Raw genomic sequence first — 14,600 nt, 5'->3', positions numbered from 1 at the left:
GGTCGCAGGTTCGGATCCTGCCTCGGGCATGGATGTGTGTGATGTCCTTAGGTTAGTTAGGTTTAAGTAGTTCTAAGTTCTAAGGAACTGATGACCACAGATGTTAAGTCCCATAGTGCTCAGAGCCATTTGAACCATTTAATATCTTTGTAAATATTTTCGTCGACTTTTGACTCTATTGTAGTCACATACTTTTGCAAGCCAGACCACGTATTACCTATGATCGACGTTAATTGCTGCTTTCTGTTTTGTGTTTCAGGTAAGTCCCGCTCTACAGTCGAGAGACGAACAGTGTACTGATATTATCGGTGAGTAGCTCAGCACCATGTTTCTACTGCACGGTACAGTCCAAAACGTGTAGAGCAGAGGTTCCCAACAAAATTTTCTCGAGGACCCCCTCATCGAGCATGATTGGTACCTTGCCATATCACAGTAACAAGTACCTAAAAAAGCCAAATTAAGAGTCTTTTTATACGTTTTCTATTTTTGGTACTTATAAAAGACATTGACATTTTCATTATCGAAAAAAATAGTGAACTTAAAACTTTTCCAATTTAGCCATCATTGCTTTTGTTAAATTTCTGATTATTGCTCAAAATCTTTGTCTTCAAATCTGGGTGTTCAGTATAACAAACTCCTTAAAAAAATAAAAATTGAGTATGAACTGAAAAGTCAGGTAAAAATTAAAACTAAGTGTATTGGTCTGTCATGTATACTACACTTGAGATTGCATTGACTAGACATGTGTGAAAAATAAGAAAACACTAATTTCATACAAAGTATTATTTATTTGAAAAAATACAGTTACAACAGAGTACTCCATCAGTATACAGTTAGTTTTTATTTTCAGTTCTTAATGAGATGAGTTCAATCTGACCTTTGAGTCCATTATTTCTGAAATATTAGGTTCCAAACTTGGAACTTTCACTCTGAAATCCGACCGCATGTAGAGCCGATTCTTATATTTGTTTTTCATGAAACACATGGAAGAAAATGCTTGCTCACACCGATATGTGGCTGCACATGAAAGGATGTTTGTCATTGCCTTATCCCCAAGTTTCTTGTAGTCCTTGCGTGCCGATGCCCAAAGTCAGTAATTTTATCACCGATGAAAATGTTTATCATCGTAACACATCTGGACAGATCCACAAGTTGATCTTGCTCATTTTCAGTGAGGCCTTGGATTTTGTCTATTTCTTCACAGCAGAAGGGATTTCGAATCCACTTGTCGTCAGGGTCAGGTTCAGGGAAATACTCTCCAAATGTGCTGGCTAGCCTGCGTAGATGCTCGGCTACATTGATCTTGATCTGGTCAGGCAAACTCTCCTCTGATGACTCCAAGAATTGTCTTAAAGTAGAAACGTTAGTTAGTGATTCATTTTCTATCCTTGACGCCGAGGTCTGATACTTTTTGACCATAGCACTAATCTTATCCTCAACTTTGAACATGTCTACATTTCTTCCTTGTAAACTCAAGTTTAACACAGTCAGGTGTTCAAACACATCAGCTAAGAACGCAACTGAGCAAAGCCAAGAGAAGTTAGTGAGAAAATCCGCGTACTTTGTGTCAAAAAGGAAGACACGAACCTCGTCTCTAAGTTCAAAAAATCTTGACAAGATCCTACCTCGAGAAAGCCATCTTACATCCGTATGAATTAGAAGCTGCTCATGCTCACTTCCGATCTCTTTACACTCTAGGAAGAAGCTGTTATATCCTAGCCAGTAATGCCAACCGAGCCCGCTGCCAAAAGGTTGGCAGCATCAAAGTCCGGACGCCGTCCGCATAAGCAGCGCCAGCGATACAGGAAATCGCCGCAAGTCTGCGCGCGCCACCGCTGGCTTCTGGCTTCTTAAGCGCTGGAGTCGCGAGCGCTAGGACAGTTCTGGATTCGCCGCTCAGTTGTATACTCGCCACCGAATTGTGTACCTGCTAGTCAGTTGTGTGTTCATCGCAGCAGAGTTGTTGTTTATCGTCAGCCGACACTGACCAAGCCGCTCCGACTCGAACTAGACAGATTTCTGTAGACCATGTTCACCACTGTGTTCTGTATCGTCGTTAATAAAGATAAGTACCGACTTTCATTTAATCCGAGTGTTTGGGTTTTCATCTTTCTGTTCACTGTTCCAGCGGACCGGTCGGCCCGCTATTAAAAGTGTGGCGGTGACTTCGTAGGCCGTTTCTACAGCGAAGTGTTGTCGCTACGAAGGCCGCCACAAAAGAAGCTAGACGCAGAAGTTTGCGTTCGCTAAAGCTCTGCTCATGCAGGAAGCGGCCAAAACGAAAAATCTGTTATCATACGAAATATATTTAACATATTTTTTAAAGCATCTTGCGGACCCCTCTGGCATAGCTCACGGACCCCTGGGGGGGGGGGGGGGGGGGGTGTGTCTTAACGTCCCGGATGTACAGCGTGAATACTTATGTTCCAACTTCTCACCTTCCACCTCCTCACAAGCCTGAGCTCCTTTTACTTCCGCCCTATATCCTTGTACTCTCATTCCACCTGTTCTTACTGAAATTTGAACATTATTCTTTAAAATAAGTCTCTTACCTCGCCTTCTGTCCTCCCCCGGTAGCTGAGTGGTCCGCGCAACAGACTGTCAATCCTAAGGGTCCGGGTTCGGTTCCCGACTGGGTCGGAGATTTTCTCCGCTCAGGGACTGGGTGTTGTGTTGTCGTAATCATCATCACTTCATCCCCGTCGACTCGCAAGTCGCCGAAGTGGCGTCAAATCGAAAGACTTGCACCCCGCGAACAGTCTACCCGAAGGGAGGCCCTAGTCACACGACATTTATTTACCTCGCCTTCTTTTCCACGCATTACACCTTTTCAGTTGCACATTATACATTCACTTCCTACCTCTTTGCATTTTACTCTCCCACGTTTTCATGCTTACATTTTAAAACTCCATTTCTCTACTTCTCCTATTCTTCCAGTTCCAGAGAAAATACACTCCTGGAAATGGAAAAAAGAACACATTGACACCGGTGTGTCAGACCCACCATACTTGCTCCGGACACTGCGAGAGGGCTGTACAAGCAATGATCACACGCACGGCACAGCGGACACACCAGGAACCGCGGTGTTGGCCGTCGAATGGCGCTAGCTGCGCAGCATTTGTGCACCGCCGCCGTCAGTGTCAGCCAGTTTGCCGTGGCATACGGAGCTCCATCGCAGTCTTTAACGCTGGTAGCATGCCGCGACAGCGTGGACGTGAACCGTATGTGCAGTTGACGGACTTTGAGCGAGGGCGTATAGTGGGCATGCGGGAGGCCGGGTGGACGTACCGCCGAATTGCTCAACACGTGGGGCGTGAGGTCTCCACAGTACATCGATGTTGTCGCCAGTGGTCGGCGGAAGGTGCACGTGCCCGTCGACCTGGGACCGGACCGCAGCGACGCATGGATGCACGCCAAGACCGTAGGATCCTACGCAGTGCCGTAGGGGACCGCACCGCCACTTCCCAGCAAATTAGGGACACTGTTGCTCCTGGGGTATCGGCGAGGACCATTCGCAACCGTCTCCATGAAGCTGGGCTACGGTCCCGCACACCGTTAGGTCGTCTTCCGCTCACGCCCCAACATCGTGCAGCCCGCCTCCAGTGGTGTCGCGACAGGCGTGAATGGAGGGACGAATGGAGACGTGTCGTCTTCAGCGATGAGAGTCGCTTCTGCCTTGGTGCCAATGATGGTCGTATGCGTGTTTGGCGCCGTGCAGGTGAGCGCCACAATCAGGACTGCATACGACCGAGGCACACATGGCCAACACCCGGCATCATGGTGTGGGGAGCGATCTCCTACACTGGCCGTACACCACTGGTGATCGTCGAGGGGATACTGAATAGTGCACGGTACATCCAAACCGTCATCGAACCCATCGTTCTACCATTCCTAGACCGGCAAGGGAACTTGCTGTTCCAACAGGACAATGCACGTCCGCATGTATCCCGTGCCACCCAACGTGCTCTAGAAGGTGTAAGTCAACTACCCTGGCCAGCAAGATCTCCGGATCTGTCCCCCATTGAGCATGTTTGGGACTGGATGAAGCGTCGTCTCAGGCGGTCTGCACTTCCAGCACGAACGCTGGTCCAACTGAGGCGCCAGGTGGAAATGGCACGGCAAGCCGTTCCACAGGACTACATCCAGCATCTCTACGATCGTCTCCATGGGAGAATAGCAGCCTGCATTGCTGCGAAAGGTGGATATACACTGTACTAGTGCCGACATTGTTCATGCTCTGTTGCCTGTGTCTATGTGCCTGTGGTTCTGTCAGTGTGATCATGTGATGTATCTGACCCCAGGAATGTGTCAATAAAGTTTCCCCTTCCTGGGACAATGAATTCACGGTGTTCTTATTTCAATTTCCAGGAGTGTATATACAGGTTGTTACAAAAAGGTACGGCCAAAGTTTCAGAAAACATTCCTCACACACAAAGAAAGAAAATATGTTACGTTGACATGCGTCCGGAAACGCTTGCTTTCCATGTTAGAGCTCATTTTATTACTTCTCTTCAAATCACATTAATAATGGAAACACACAGCAACAGAACGTACCAGTGTGACTTCAAACGCTTTGTTACAGGAAATGTTCAAAATGTCCTCCGTTAGCGAGGATACATGCATCCACCCTCCGTCGCATGGAATCCCTGATGCGCTGATGCAGCCCTGGAGAATGGCGTATTGTATCACAGCCGTCCACAATACGAGCACGAAGAGTCTCTACATTTGGTACCGGGGTTGCGTAGACAAGAGCTTTCAAATGCTCTCATAAATGAAAGTCAAGAGGGTTGAGGTCAGGAGAGCGTGGAGGCCGTGGAATTGGTCCGCCTCTACCAGTCCATCGGTCACCGAATCTGTTGTTGAGAAGCGTACGAACACTTCGACTGAAATGTGCAGGAGCTCCATCGTGCATGAACCACATGCTGTGTCGTACTTGTAAAGGCACATGTTCTAGCAGCACAGGTAGAGTATCAAGTATGAAATCATGATAACGTGCTCCATTGAGCGTAGATGGAAGAACATGGGGCCCAATCAAGACATCACCAAGAATGCCTGCCCAAACGTTCACAGAAGATCTGTGTTGATGACGTGATTGCACAATTGCGTGCGGAATCTCGTCAGCCCACCCAAGTTGATTGTGAAAATTTACAATTTGATCACGTTGGAATGAAGCCTCATCCGTAAAGAGAACATTTGCACTGAAATGAGGATTGATACATTGTTGGATGAACCATTCGCAGAAGTGTACTCGTGGAGGCCAATCAGCTGCTGATAGTGCCTGCAGACGCTGTACATGGTACGGAAACAACTGGTTCTCCCGTTGCACTCTCCATACAGTGACGTGGTCAACGTTACCTTGTACAGCATCAACTTCTCTGACGCTGACATTAGGGTTATCGTCAACTGCACGAAGAATTGCCTCGTCCATTGCAGGTGTCCTCGTCGTTCTAGGTCTTCCCCAGTCGCGAGTCATAGGCTGCAATGTTCCGTGCTCCCAAAGACGCCGATCAATTGCTTCGAACGTCTTCCTGTCGGGACACAATCGTTCTGGAATTTGTCTCGATACAAACGTACCGCGCCACGGCTATTGCCCCGTGCTAATCCATACATCAAATGGGCATCTGCCAACTCCGCATTTGTAAACATTGCACTGACTGCACAACCACGTTCGTGATGAACACTAACCTGTTGATGCTACGTACTGATGTGCTTGATGCTAGTACTGTAGAGCAATGAGTCGCATGTCGACACAAGCACCGAAGTCAACAATACCTTCCTTCAATTGGGCCAACTGGCGGTGAATCGAGGAAGTACAGTACATACTGACGAAACTAAAATGAGCTCTAACATTGAAATTAAGCGTTTCCGGACACATGTCCACATAACATCTTTTCTTTATTTGTGTGTGAGGAATGTTTCCTGAAAGTTTGGCCGTACCTTTTTGTAACATCCTGTATATATTATGACACAACGAACTGCCTCAAGTCGGTTACGTCAAGGACAGCTCCGAGCCAGATGCCCTGTAACATGCATTCCACTGACCCTAAACCGCCACCATTTGCGACTTCAGTGGTGCTGTGCGAGAAATCATTGGACAGCAGGGTGGAGGTCTGCTGTGTTTTCTGCTGAAAGCTGGTTCTTGCCACTGACAAGTGATGACCTTGTTTTGTTTATGATGAGCCAGTCTAAGGCCTGCAACCAACCTGTCTGTGTGCGAGAGACACTGGACCTAGACCATGAATTATGGCCTCAGATGCGATTTTATACGACACCAGAATGGTTATACCATTGACCCTGACTGCAGATTTGTACTTCGATCTGGTAATCCGACTTTTTGTTTTGCCATTCTTGAACAGCATTCCAAGGTGGTGTCTTCCAACAGAATAACGCTTGCCCACAGACAGCTTTTGTATCTAATATGCTCTACAAAGTATCGACATATTGCCTTGGCATGCTCGATCACCAGATCTCCAATTGAGCACGTCAACAGACGACTGCTTCAGACCCGGCCGCTGTGGCCGAGCCGCTCTAGGCCCTTCAGTCCGGAACCGCGCTGCTGCTACGGTCGCAGGTTCGAATACTGTGTCGGGCATGGATGTCTGTGATGTCCTTAGGGTAGATAGGTTTAATTGGTTCTAAGTTTTAGGTGACAGATGACCTTAGGTGTTAAGTCCCATAGTGCTCACAAGGGAACCTCTCCATCGCACCCCCCTCAGATTTAGTTATAAGTTGGCACAGTGGATAGGCCTTGAAAAACTGAACACAGATTAATCGAGAAAACAGGAAGAAGTTGTGTGGAACTATGAAAAAAATAAAAAAGCAAAATATACAAACTGAGTAGTCCATGTGGAAGATATGCAGCATAAAGGATCGACTGAGCTCACGAGCGCCGTGGTCCCGTGGTTAACGTGAGCAGCTGCGGAGCGAGAGGTTCTTGGTTCAAGTCTTCCCTCGAGTGAAAATTTTTCATTTTCAGGCAATTATTATCTGACAAACTCTTATGTTTTCATCACTTTTTTGGGAGCGATTATCACATCCACAAGAAAACCTAAATCGGACAAGGTAGAAGAATCTTTTTACCCATTCGCTAAGTGTACAAGTTAGGTGGGTCGACAACATATTCCTGTCATGTGACGCACATCCCGTCACCAGTGTCGTATAGAATATATCAGATGTGTTTTCCTGTGGAGGAATCGGTTGACCTATGACCTTGCGATCAAATGTTTTCGGTTCCTATTGGAGAGGCACGTCCTTTCGCCTACTAATCGCACGGTTTTGCGGTGCCGTCGCAAAACACAGACACTAAACTTATTACAGTGAACAGAGACGTCAATGAACGAACGGACAGATCATAACTTTGCGAAAATAAAAAAGTAAACTTTTCACTCGAGGGAAGACTTGGACCAAGGACCTCTCGCTCCGCAGCTGCTCACTCTAACCACGGGACCACGACGCTCCTGAGTTGATACGCTCCTTGATGTTGCTTATGTTGCGCATGGACTACTCAGTTTGTGTATTTTGCTTATTTTTTTCATAGTTCCACACAACTTCTTCCTGTTTTCTCGATTGATCTGTGTTCAGTTTTTCAAGGCCTATCCACTGTGCCAACTTATAATTAAATCTGAGGGGGGTGCGATTGGGAGGTTCCCTTGTCAGAGCCCTTTGAACCGTTTTTTTTTTTTTTTTCGTAATGTGAAAGTAAAGCTGCGCTGTAATAATAATTCATCATCGTAACAAAGAGGTAAGTCTTTCATACTGTAAAAGTTAACATCTGGCTGTAAGAATTTTGAACAGTATAAACTGCCTGAATAATGAACTTTGACAAAAGACCTACTGTAATTGGTTTTGCGAAACTGATCACTGTCTCTGAATGACATAAGTTGGCCCTGATTGAATAAATAAAAAAAATAAAAATATTTGGTCCTTACCTCTAATCTGCGCAAACCTGGATAACATGTTGCAGTATTGCCCTGTCTTGCGCGCCGCTATGCAAACGCTGCAAATTACTGTATCTGCACAGAGACACTCGAGAGGTGCAATGAGTTCTCTGTTAATTGCAAATCGAACTGTTTTTCGGACACTCTTGGTTCCATGATCCATTAAAAATTGTAAGAGAACAGTGATACCTCTTGTGCCGCTGGAATCCCCTGGAAACCCTAAGTCACTGCGTCTCCGAGACTGTTGGCGTTTCGGATGGTGTGAGCTGTACTGTTGCTTGGCAGTATTAATTACAATAATAGTTTGTTTTGTTACTTGAATTAAGGGTTACTGGAGCTACGTAGTCGCAACACGGCCACTCGCGGAACAAAACGTGCATACGTTTTCAGTATTACTTGACAGATTTATTTAGTATTCAATTTAGTAGCTAAAAAACCTGTTACATGTAATCATAGTCGCTTATCTGTGAAGCAGGGAAAGATTCTGGAGAGAGATTGAACTCTAGATTTGTTCCAGTGACATATGTTTGAAATTTAATGTTCACAGTAATGATGTACAACAGTATTTAGGATGCACTATCTTAGACCACCAAAGTAAGCGAAAGCACTGCACATCGTGTCTTCCAGGTTAAAACATCTGTTCCAAAGCTGTCATCAGGGTCGAATGTCAGTAATGAGGACAGCTTTTGAGGAGGTGAGGATTGATAAGGATTCACCTGAATCACAGAGTAGCATTAGGAATCTTCTGCAGACTTCCTGAAATATGTATAAATTTGAATTTTACTATAGTGTTCCCCCTGTCCTGTCTAATAATCTCCCAGTCGATGTCACCGTTTTTCGAGACGTCATTTTTGTAGTCTCTCCAGACGCCTCGTTGTGGAGCTATGATAACTGTCACATCAAAATATTCTCTCCAAACAATTCTTTGTAAATCCTTGAAACCCAATGACTTCGCTTCAGTCAAGATACTAACAAGAATTTGTAAAATGCCATGAGCGGCATTGCAGATTGTGACTTTCTATTGCGATATTTTATGCATAGCGCTATCATGAAAGGAACATACACTGGCCAATACGAATGTAGTTTTTAGGTGGTTTTCCACACTATTCTTGGAGAACGCTAGGCTCTATAATCTGTGACTGTGTTTCGAATAAAATAACTTTGTGTTTGCTCCGGCGCGATGAACTCACTGTGTTGCCTGATTTCTACTCGTGTTAAAGAACCCCCCGCCCCCAGCATCCATCTTTAATTTGCACCGCTGGATAAATAAATAGCTGTTTTAATGTTGTCTTTGCGAAGGTTGCTGAATACCGTAGTTCGAAGACAGGGTAGTCAAGTATCAAGAGTGGGTACAGCTAGACAGAGCATCAGCAAACTTTGCGCTTCTGGTGCGTAAGTTCCTTGATGAACAGCTTCAAGGCGTGGTACACCAGCATCTGCAGCCATACTGAGATAACCACCACGAAGTCCGGTCCTTGACACGCCAGACGACTCATTCTGCATAATGATCAAGTCAGTGTCCGTACAAGAGTAACTGAGAATTGGGAAAAATTGTTGAGCGTTTCAAAGCATAACTCCTGAGATACTCCACAAGGTGTGAAGGAGGACATGCAGAGACACACAGGTTTCTATGCGAGGCACGACGGTGCACATACGTATTAGTTGGGTACATAGTTTTCATGTGTAAGTTTCCAGCTCCATGACTGAGTAGCCAGCATGACAGGCTGCCATACAAGTGGCACATATTCGATTCCCAGCTGAGTAGGAGATTTTTGTCCACTTGCGGACTGGGTGTCGAATTGTCTTCATCATCATATCATCCTCATTGACACGCAAGTTGCCAGGTGTCACCTAAGCTAAAAAGACTCGCAACAAGCGACTGGAGGTCGTAGACACACGAGATTTCATTATAGACTACTGGCCATTAAAATTGCTACACCACGAAGCTGACGGGCTACAGACGCGAAATTTAACCGACGGGAAGAAGATGCTGTGATATGCAAATAATTAGCTTCTCAGAGCATTCACACAAGGTTGGCGCCGGTGGCGACACCTACAACGTGCTGACATGAGGAAAGTTTCCAACCGATTCCTCATACACAAACAACAGTTGACCGGCGTTAACTGGTGAAACGTTGTTGTGATGCCTCGTGTAAGGAGGAGAAATGCGTACCATCACGTTTCCGACTTTGATAAAGGTAGGATTGTAGCCTATCGCGATTGCGGTTTATTGTATCGCGACATTGCTGCTCGCGTTGGTCGAGATCCAATGACTGCTAGCAGAATATGGAATCGGTGGGTTCAGGAGGGTAATACGGAACGCCGTGCTGAATCCAAACGGCCTCGTATCACTAGCAGTCGAGATGACAGGCATCTTATCCGCATGGCTGTAACGGACCGTGCAGCCACGTCTCGATCCCTGTGTCAACAGATGGGGACGTTTGCAAGACAAGAACCATCTGCACGAACAGTTCGACGACGTTTGCAACAGCACGGACTATAAGCTCGGAGACCATTCCTGCGGTTACCCTTGATGCTGCATCGCAGACAGGAGCGCCTGCGATGGTGTATACAACGACGAACCTGGATGCACGAATGTCAAAACGTCATTTTTTCGGAAGAATCCAGGTTCTGTTTACATCATGATGGTCGCACCCATGTTTCGCGACATCGCGGTGAACGCACATTGGAAGCGTGTATTCGTCATCGCCACACTGGCGTATCACCCGGCGTGGTGGTATGGGATGCCATTGGTTACACGTCCCGGTCACCTCTTGTTCGCATTGACAGCACTTTGAACAGTGGACGTTACATTTCGGATGTGTTACGACCCGTGGCTCTACCCTTCATTCGATCCCTGCGGAACCCTACATTTCAGCAGGATAGTGCACGACCGCATGTTGCACGTCCTGTACGGGCCTTTCTGGATACAGAAAATGTTCGACTGCTGCCTGGCCAGCACATTCTCCAGATCTCTCACCAATTGAAAACGTCTGGTCAATGGTGGCCGAGCAAGTGGCTCGTCACAATACGCCAGTCACTACTCTTAATGAACTGTGGTATCGTGTTGAAGCTGCATGGGCAGCTTTACCTGTACACGCCACCCAAGCTCTGTTTGACTCAATGCCCAGGCGTATCAAGGCCGTTATTACGCCCAGAGGTGGTTGTTCTGGGTACTGATTTCTCAGGATCTATGCACCCAAGTTGCGTGAAAATGTAATCACATGTCAGTTCTAGTATAATATATTTCTACAATGAATACCCGTTTATAATCTGCATTTCTTCTTGGTGTAGCAGTTTTAATGGCCAGTAGTGTATGTAAGTTTTGACCTAGTGGGAACTTCACAGACACATTGTAGGTATGGGCATTCACTACAGGTGCCGTTCCAACTGCTATCAACAATGCTGACTTCTCCACTATAATGTGCAAGTCCACGGTTTGTTTCGTTTCCGGAGCTCACACAAGTATCAACGGGATGAGCACGAGACGCATACATGCTTGACACCTGTCATCCACAACGTTAATTTATTCTAGCTATAGTGTGTATGTCTGATGCGAAACTGCGATAGACTGGAAGTAGCAGAACTTCTGAGACCTAAAACTGTAGCTGGGGGTGGTCTGGTCTAGGGATCACTAGCATAGTGTGGAAGCGAATGAAGTGTTTCTGGTAAGGGATTTTTGGTGTCGCACAAAGCAGCTGCTGGATGGACCAGAACTTCCAGACTCGTAGCTGCGTACCACTATCCAGAAGTACACCTTCACAGCTGCAACAGAAGACAACAGCATCAAGATCTCGTCACTTAACAAAGGCTCCAGTGCTTGTGTGGTTCTGATTCATAAGTGAGTTATACACAACTACTAACAATTTGGCATTTTTTAAAAAATATAATGTAGTTTGTAACGCCAACATTGGTATTACCTATACTTAGCTTATCCAACTTCTTTGTGTGCTTTTACTTAATGTGACTTCTGCATCACCAAGCTCTTTGATGTAAGATCTACGTAAATATTTTATTCGTTATTTATGTCACAATAATGAATATGGCTGTAAATTTAAGAGTAGCGTTCTCTAAAAGAATAGAAATGTTAAAACTTTACTCGCAGTACTGGTACTTGCGTAGGGAACTTAGGATTCGAATCATGTAAAACATAGATGGAAGTTTCTCTGCAACGACAACCGCATGTCGGGAATAGAAAAGATGGATTTGGAAGTCGAATTGCAAGATTCCCCTGTGCCAAGAGTTAGTTTGTCGCTTGCAGGCAAAGTGTTCGCATCTTGTATGCTGAAAGAGGCAAGTAGGGAAGCAAGATTATTTAATATAGCCTCGGATGTGGAAGAAATTTGCCTCATTACTCTTGGGATACATAGGTAATCTGCCTACTATGAAAAGCACGCTAAGAACAGAATTTTCAGAGCCTGTTATACAACAACATCTGCTGTCTTTTTTGAGCAGGAAATCGCCACAGCCATCAACTTCGTCTCAGAGATTCAGTTGAGTACTGTGTAACTGAATGGATCATTGCGTGGTTGATTATGCAATAATTAGTTTGTGTTCGATAAATTTTGTGCAAACTAAACTCCTCCCTCACAGGCCATGAAGGCCCAACGGCACCGACCGGCCGCCGTGTCATCCTCAGCCCACAGGCGTCACTGGATGCGGATATGGAGGGGCATGTGGTCAGCACACTGCTCTCCCAGCCGTACGTCAGTTTATGAGACTGGAGCGCTACTTCTCAATGAAGTAGCTCCTCAGTTTGCCTCACAAGGGCTGAGTGCACCCCACTTGCCAACAGCGCTCGGCAGACCGGATGGTCACCCACCCAAGTGCTAGCCCAGCCCGACAGCGCTTAACTTCAGTGATCTGATGGGTACCGGTGTTACCACTGTGGCAAGGCCGATGGCAAATTTTGTCTTGTGCGCCCACATTTTATCCTTAGTAACTTACCTAGACTGCTCCTGTTCCAAGTGCTGCGATATTTCCCGGTTTCCTATTTTATTGAACTGGAAAGTAGATTATTTCTTTGAACTTTAAATAACTTTTGTGGAGCAGTAGTTTTTTTTTAGCATTTACTGAGTTTTGTTTCTTAACTACTCCTTGTATTTTTCACAGAAGGATTGTTAAAGCTTCACCAAGGTGTAATTGCCAAGAAAAGATCTAAAGTGCTTTAGGTTTATTTATAAATAACTCATCTGCTACCAGTCACGATTTTCTTTATTTTATTTTTCGCACGACGCGTTTCGGGAAATGATTCCCCTTTTCAAGTGCGTTTTTTTGTGTTTGTTATGTCATTCCTATGTGATGTTGTCGATGTGTGAGATCCTGATTCGTTTTGTTGACTTTGTTGCAATATAGAAGAAAACACGCCGTTTTTAGTTGGTTGTCGATCTTTTTGTGATGTTAGTGGCGAAAATTGTAAGACTTTGTACTAACAGTTTCCTTATGGTCCATTTGTGCAGAGTCTTATATATTGCAGTAAAGTCAACAAAATGAAGCAGGATCTTACACATCGACATCACATAGGAATGACATAACAAACACAAAAAACGCACTTGAAAAGGGGAATCATTTCCCGAAACGCGTCGTGCGAAAAATAAAATAAAGAAAATCGTGACTGGTAGCAGATGAGTTATTTATAAACAAACCTATTGTTTTCAGAGTTGCAGGCTTTCAGTACCATTTATAATGGATCAAATCTTATAAAGTGCTTTACTTAAATGTCTTTCTTATTCAAATATCAGAACACTATCAAAGTTACCTGAATAAAAGTGTAATCAGTCATAGCAGTTACTTCTAGTGAGCTTAAGAAATAATTAATATGCAAATTTGTAATAATATGTTTTTTCATGTACAGGGTTATTACAAATGATTGAAGCGATTTCACAGCTCTGCGATAACTTTATTATTTGAGATATTTTCACAATGCTTTGCACACACATACAAAAACTCAAAAAGTTTTTTTAGGCATTCAAAAATGTTCGATATGTGCCCCTTTAGTGATTCGGCAGACATCAAGCCGATAATCAAGTTCCTCCCACACTTGGCGCAGCATGTCCCCATCAATGAGTTCGAAAGCATTGTTGATGCGAGCTCGCAGTTCTGGCACGTTTCTTGGTAGAGGAGGTTTAAACACTGAATCTTTCACATCACTATGCGTGAAACTTTCCCGCACGCGTTCAACCGTTTCTTCGCTCACTGCAGGCCGACCCGTTGATTTCCCCTTACAGAGGCATCCAGAAGCTTTAAACTGCGCATACCATCGCCGAATGGAGTTAGCAGTTGGTGGATCTTTGTTGATCTTCGTCCTGAAGTGTCGTTGCACTGTTATGACTGACTGATGTGAGTGCATTTCAAGCACGACATGCGCTTTCTCGGCTCCTGTCGCCATTTTGTCTCACTGCGCTCTCGAGCGCTCTGGCGGCAGAAACCTGAAGTGCGGCTTCAGCCGAACAAAACTTTATGAGTTTTTCTACGTATCTCTAGTGTGTCGTGACCATATGTCAATGAATGGAGCTACAGTGAATTTATGAAATCTCTTCAATCATTTGTAATAGCCCTGTATTTGCAGCAAACATCGTTTTAATACTGTGTTGTAACAATACTAGTCAGCCTTGATCTTAGTCACTAATAGATTTGTTTCTAGTCCTCCATACAAACTGTTGA

At 45.0% G+C, this 14,600-nt stretch overlaps 1 pseudogene; it reads right to left on the bottom strand.

Annotated features, from left to right (window-relative positions):
* Positions 1-12,723: 12,723 nt before the first annotated feature.
* Positions 12,724-12,841, bottom strand: LOC126210905 (5S ribosomal RNA; annotated as a pseudogene).
* Between the last annotated feature and the right edge of the window lie 1,759 nt (positions 12,842-14,600).

Source organism: Schistocerca nitens, chromosome 10 (genome assembly GCF_023898315.1).
Source record: "Schistocerca nitens isolate TAMUIC-IGC-003100 chromosome 10, iqSchNite1.1, whole genome shotgun sequence".
In the NCBI taxonomy this organism is placed as follows: domain Eukaryota; kingdom Metazoa; phylum Arthropoda; class Insecta; order Orthoptera; family Acrididae; genus Schistocerca; species Schistocerca nitens.
This window is presented reverse-complemented; position numbering and strand designations above follow the sequence as displayed.